Genomic DNA, 6,581 nt, shown 5'->3' with positions numbered 1-6,581 from the left:
TGGAAACATCAACACTTTCCTCTCAGTAATAAATAGAACTAGTACAGAAAAACTCAGCAAGGCTATAGAGGAAGTGAACATCATCATCAACTAAAGGATCTAACTATGGCCTCTATAGAACATGCCACCCAACAACAGAATATTCTTTTCAAGTACACATGGAGCATTCCTCAAGATAGATGATATTCTGGATCATAAAACAAACACTACAAATTTTAAAAAATTGAAATCATACAACGTATTTTTCTGGCTATAATGGAATTAAACAAAAAATTAACAACAGAAAGCAGGAAAGTCTTCAAGTACTTGGAAATTAATCAATACACTTCTAAATAACTCATGGGCCAAAAAGTAAGTCTCAAGGGAAATTAGCAGACATTTTGAACTGAATAAAAGTACAACATATCAAAATTCATGGGATGCAGCTAAAGTAGTATTCAGAGGGAAATTTACAGCATTAAGTGGATTAGAAAAAATAGTCTCGAATCACTAATTTAAGCTTCTACCAGAAGCAACTAGAAAAAGAAGAGCAAAATTCCAAAGCAAGTAGAAGGAAGGAAATAATAAAGGTAAGAGCAAAAATCAGTGAAACAGAATACAGAAAATCAATAGCGAAAATCAATAAAACCAAAAGCTGGTTCTTTGAAAAGATCAACAAAATTGATACACCCTCTAGCAAGACTGACCAAGAAAAAAAAGAGAAAACTAATTATCAATATCAGGAATGAAAGAGAAGATAGCATTACCACTCCCCAAAACATTAAAACAGTTATAAAAGAATATTATCAACAATTATGCACATAAATTTGACAACTTAGATGAAATTGTCCAATTGATCAATTATTCAAAACCCACAAACTACCAACTCACCCAAGATGAAATAGATAACTTGAATAGTCTTGTAAGGAAATAAAACTGTCCCTATTTACAGATGACAAATACAAGGAATTAGAGGCACATGGCAGGTCCATGGGAATTCTAAAATCCAGCTGGGCACATTTTGTTAGAGCTTCCATTCAGAGACCAGGAAAATTCCTTGATTAGACCCCAGGTCTATTCCACAGAAGTGGTTCTCATTCATTGTTCTCTTTGGTTCCATCCTCAGGGAGGTCTTGCCATTTCCGTAAGAAATGGCCTGCATTTGAATATTTTCAAATAGCTGAATAGTTTTTCCAGCCTGCTTCCTTCCCATAGAATGCTGGGGCCCAGATGCTTTTTCATTTTGAACTGACTCAGTCCCTTTTAGTCCAAGCCGATGCTCTTTGGGTATTCTATGAATATAACCGGGGCTTACTCCATGTCCCAAATGCCATATCCATAATTCTTTTTCAGACAGACATCTCTGTACTTTGCATGGAATGACAGTGTCACGGAACAACACCCTTAATATTCCCAGAAACATTTTTGTCTAGCTGAACTGGGGGTCTACTCAGCACCACTTCAATCTTTCTGAGGTCTTAATAAAGGCTTTTATAGACAATATCCCTGATTTTATTTTCTCCCTGAGGCTGTTTCTTACTTTGAGAATCTGTTATCTAGAGAGATAACCCTCGCTAGAGAGATTGGAAATGTAAAACCATTCAATTTTCCTCAACCCGGTAAGACTTGGATTAGACATATTTCTTCTAAATTCTGTTTGCAAACTGAATTATCCTTTCTTAGTTCATCTCGTTCCATATCTTATTACACACAGCTAAAAGAAGTGAACTGTAGTTTCATCATTCTGTGTGGGAATCTCCTTAGCTAAAACCACAAGTTTATTAGGTACAAATTTTCTAACTTCCATTTTACTGCAGGCACAGTTAAGCAATTGTTTCATGATGATGAAACACTATTTTTCAAACCTTCAATAGCAGTTTACTCACACTTTTTCAGCATTCACTAAAATTTGTTTGCCATTCCTCCAGCCTCTGTCAACAGCTTACTTGCCATTTTTTCCAGCCTATATATCTGCTGCCTAGTCTCAAAGCCAATGCCATATATCGTAGGTTTTTCTTAGAAACCCTTTTCTATGTGATAATTTCTGTATTTGTTACCTGTTACTTTATAATAACCCACCTTAAAACTTAAGGATTTAAAACGACAATGTAGTATATCTCAGGATTCTGTAGGTTGGGTGGGAGGTTTTTCTGCTGGTCTTGTCTGTGCTCACTTATGTGGCTGTATTCTGCAAGGTTGGCTGGGAGCTGGCTTACATACGATGGCTAGTTCTCTCTCTTCATGTGTTTTCTCATCCTTAAAGATGTTGACCTGTCTTCTTTACATGATGGCGACTGGCAACATTCCAAGAAGCAAGCCATATCTGCTTGGTCATGTTTGTAGAAGTCCCATTGGCCAAAGGATGTGACAGGCCAAGCCAGAGTCCATGTGTGAAGAGATGTCACAAGAGGCATGGATGCCAGGAGCCATGATTCACTTGGCGTCATTAATGCAACAATCTACCACAGGCATGTTGTATGGAGAAAGAGCATTTAACACCTGATATTTTGGTCCAGAAAATTCCTTCTGAAAACACACTGCAACAGTTTAAAACAACAAAAACTTTAGATCCAGTGAGCCTCAACATTTAGTATCCATAACCAAGTAGATCTTTTTATATCAAAGGTTCCAAAGCATCCAATATTTCTCTTTACAGAAGATGAGATATTTTAATTGATGAAACATCCCCTGTTAGATAACCACACCCTGTCAGCAAGACAGAAAGGCATATTATGACTAATTCCATGAACATATTTAATTTACAAAGCATGAGACCCAAACAAATGATTAGGAAAACAAATTGCTCCTGGAACTTATAATAACAACAAGACCAAAGAAAATATGAAAAGCCAGTTTTTTTTCCAGAGATACTAACATATCCTAGTATTCAGAGCCTGTGGAAGCTATCAAATGCAAATCTGAAAGTAATGGAAAAGACACTCATGTTCCTTACCATTTCTAGCTGTTCAGACTCTGTTCATCAGCCACAGTGAGGCATTTCTCAGTAACGCTTCACACTTGGTGTCTGTTTAATCTGCAACAGTACTCATGTCTGACTAACATACTATGCAATTAAATAAGTGAAATATTAATTATATTTGTGGTATAAACTTCAAAAAGCAAGTAAAGAAAACTGAAAAAGTATTAGTCTTTTACCAACGTATTTCACGATCTTTATTTGTAATAATTTCTCTACAAACTTTATCAATTCTGTAAAAGAAAATATTCTTAATTCTGTTCAGTTCAGTTGCTTAAGAAAATCAGCATTCAAAAATTATCTCAAAGAATCATTATATGAAAAAAACCCCTGCTTTATATCATTTTTCAAAACATAACCTTGTTTTTCATCTCATGGTATACTGTTTTACCTTAATTTTTCCATTCAAAGTATTAGCTGAATTTAGCCATAATAAATGACTTACTCGTTTCTCTGTTTTTTAATCTTCTCACAACATTCCTTCCTTTTCTTTCAATATGTCTAAAGAGAAAAGATGTATTTATGTTCATTTGCACGTACTTGACAATTTGTGGGTGTTGATGAAATTAAATTATTTTGAACACCTGGTTTTTGTTACTTGATCTAACAGCAGATTTTCATTTTGATATGAGGTATGTCATTTAAAATATGAACAATGTAATAAGGTTGTTCCCTCTTTTGAACATTTGGGTACCACTCCCTTGTTAATGAAGAGGTAGGTAGCTCAAGTTCTACAAAATCAAAATTATTGTTGGGTTATGTTTTAAGATAAGAGCAAAATGTAGTTTGAGCACAGTAAAAAATACCTGATAATCTAGGCATTAACAAAAATATCTTATTTATATGCTTGAGTTCAAAGAATAGGTAATTTTGTTAAAGTATGATGTGCTAAACTGATAAATATAGTATTTGAGAATTTTCCAAACATCCCTAAATGAAATGCTTCTACCACTGCAATAATGTCAATGACATACAACTTAAATCTTGTCTAACTTGGCTTGTGACAGGTTTGCATCAAGGTATGAGCTGGAATGCTGGGGAGTAGCAGAAGTTTCTGAAAAGTATATATGGGATGACAAGGGAATTACCTGGAGGAGCACTAGGGTAACATCATTTCTTGAACTCCAGTTATGTGCCAGGCATCCTTGACAGAATTGTACGCAGTTTCAGATTTACTTCTCACAACAAAACCAACAAGTTGATACTACTAAATCCATTTCACTGTTAAGGAAATTGACATCACTCAGCTGATAAATGATGTTACAGGTGTATCATCTTTCCAAATTGAAGATCTTTTCACCCTTTTTCTTATGCCCACCCTTCCCTTCCAATAAATGAGAAAATATATAGTTATTTTCACCTTGATTTTTGTCCCATGTCTACAACAAGTTTAATTTCTTTCTTTTTATCCTTTCTCCCTTTCCTTCCTCTTTCTTACTTTCTTGTTTCCAAGTATGAGAGAATTGCAGACTAACACAGCTTTGAGCTTCAGGTGAAATATATTTTGTAACTAAATTCTCAGTGATTTGTTACACTGTAGTACCTTTGTTAAAGTACTTTGTTAAAGTAAATTTTGACTTCCTCAGTCAAAGCAGGAGTGTATAGGATATTTTGTGCCTCTAACTGATTATTTTATGTCTAATTAAAACATGAAATTTGGTAATGTACTGTTCATTTCAATTTTGTACGTGTATTTTAAATTCCCATAAGATATGGGTATGCATTTGTAACAGACCATCCAGGAAACAAGCTAAAAATGATATTTATAAAGGAGGTAAAATGTACAAAAAATGTGGAAATATGCTATTAATTTGATATTTAAATAAGCTTTTAAAGATTTGGCTCTGATTATTAACTTTATGTAACACACATCTCAAAGTCAGTGACTTTGGTCAAAGTTGGTAACAATTGGCCAGACAAATCCCCCTCCCAAAAATATGTCTTAATTATTTTTCTGACACAGCTAATTTTAGTCTAATTGAAAATTAGTTTTAACTTACTCACTGAATATGAATATTATGCACCAACATATGTTCTTATACATAAGTTGTAAACTACTCCTTTAAAGGAGTACCGAATGTGCCAGACATTTAGAAGGTTGCATCCTTTCCCATATACATACATACAGATGTAAAATTCAGACTCAGAATTGGTGTTGTACAAGTATGATGTGATTGATCTCCAGTAAGAGAAGAAAGAGAGAAGTCAGGAGATGGAGGTTTAAGCTCAACTCTGTCTATAACATACAAGCCATAGGAAAGACATTTGAGTTCTTAAATTGGAATATTCTTATCTGAAATTTTAATTCCAACTTATCTATTGTTAGAAAGGTGGTGTTGTACTCCTGTCTGTAGCACATACATTTTGAATTCGTCTTTTAATCCTCATGACTCTGTGCTGCCCTCTCTCAGGATCCATCCTAAACAAACTACAAGCCCTTTACTGAGCCGGCACCATCAGGGGTGGGAACTGTGACTCAGAAAACTACGGAATAGTTTTCCTCATATAAAGCCAATTGGCTCAACTCACATACTTAGTCTAATAATACCCTAATCAACTAAATTCGTCTGCCCCAATGTCATATTTTGTAGACAGAGCAGAAAGGATACAATTTAATATCCTAAATATCATAATTTGAGTCTGGGAACAATACCAACTTGTCACTCTCAAAACCCAGCTGAAGGTGAAACTGGAGACTACACCAAGGTCATGCAGCAGCTGCAACAGCACAAAAAATGAATTCCACGTGAGAAGAGCAGGAAAGGCTGAAGCGACACTCAGAGTGTTGCACTTGACACTGCTTTATTTTCTGTGCTGGAGAAAGCTATGTACTCTATTTGCCAGATAGAAGATGAACTGCAAACAGTTATTTTACTTATGTGGTAAATCTGATTATCAAAAAGAAGGATCAGGAGAGGATATCCTACATTTTAATAATTAAGCTAGACTTAAGGCAGTCAAAAGTAGTGATTGGTTAATTTCCACAAAATCTAATTTTAATGAGTATTTAGTAATCCTACTTACCATATGTAATATTCCATAAAAGACCCATCAGTTTGCCAATTTAAATAAAAGTTTTAGAATCATTTAAATGTGGTATTACACCCCATCTCCATAGTTTTACGTTCCTACTTAGCATAGGAACTATATGGTTTGCTTCAATTTCATAAAAGTTAATTTCAGACCTTCTTTTGTCCATCAAAGGCAATTTCAGCTCTCCAGATGCTAGCAGTTACTTTAGAAAGGAAAAAATATAGAGTTGGAAGTCAATGCACTTCCCTTTTTATGGGTTGCTTTATCAAATATTAAAGAATGAACAGAGGATATATTGTTCCAACAACTAAATCCCAGTAAAGGTGGTGTATTCATTCAGAGTTCAGCAGTTATACCTGTGTCCATGGTATCAAAACCCCGGGAATGCTTTTTAAGGAATCTCTTTTGCCTTCAGTTCTGCATCAGCGGCTACCTTGGGTCAGGGAGAACCATACAGAGGAGGGTCTTGGAGTGTGTCTACAATGTCAAGCTTTTATCAGATTTACACGTTGGTGATGATGAATTTCATATGTTAAGTGTAAAGAACATATTTCTCTCTGGGTACAGACTCCAATACAAGCCCAGTCAGCCA

This window comes from Ceratotherium simum, chromosome 12, assembly GCF_057802395.1.
Source record: "Ceratotherium simum simum isolate JZ-2026a chromosome 12, ASM5780239v1, whole genome shotgun sequence".
In the NCBI taxonomy this organism is placed as follows: Eukaryota; Metazoa; Chordata; class Mammalia; order Perissodactyla; family Rhinocerotidae; genus Ceratotherium; species Ceratotherium simum.
Note: the sequence above shows the minus strand (reverse complement) of the source record.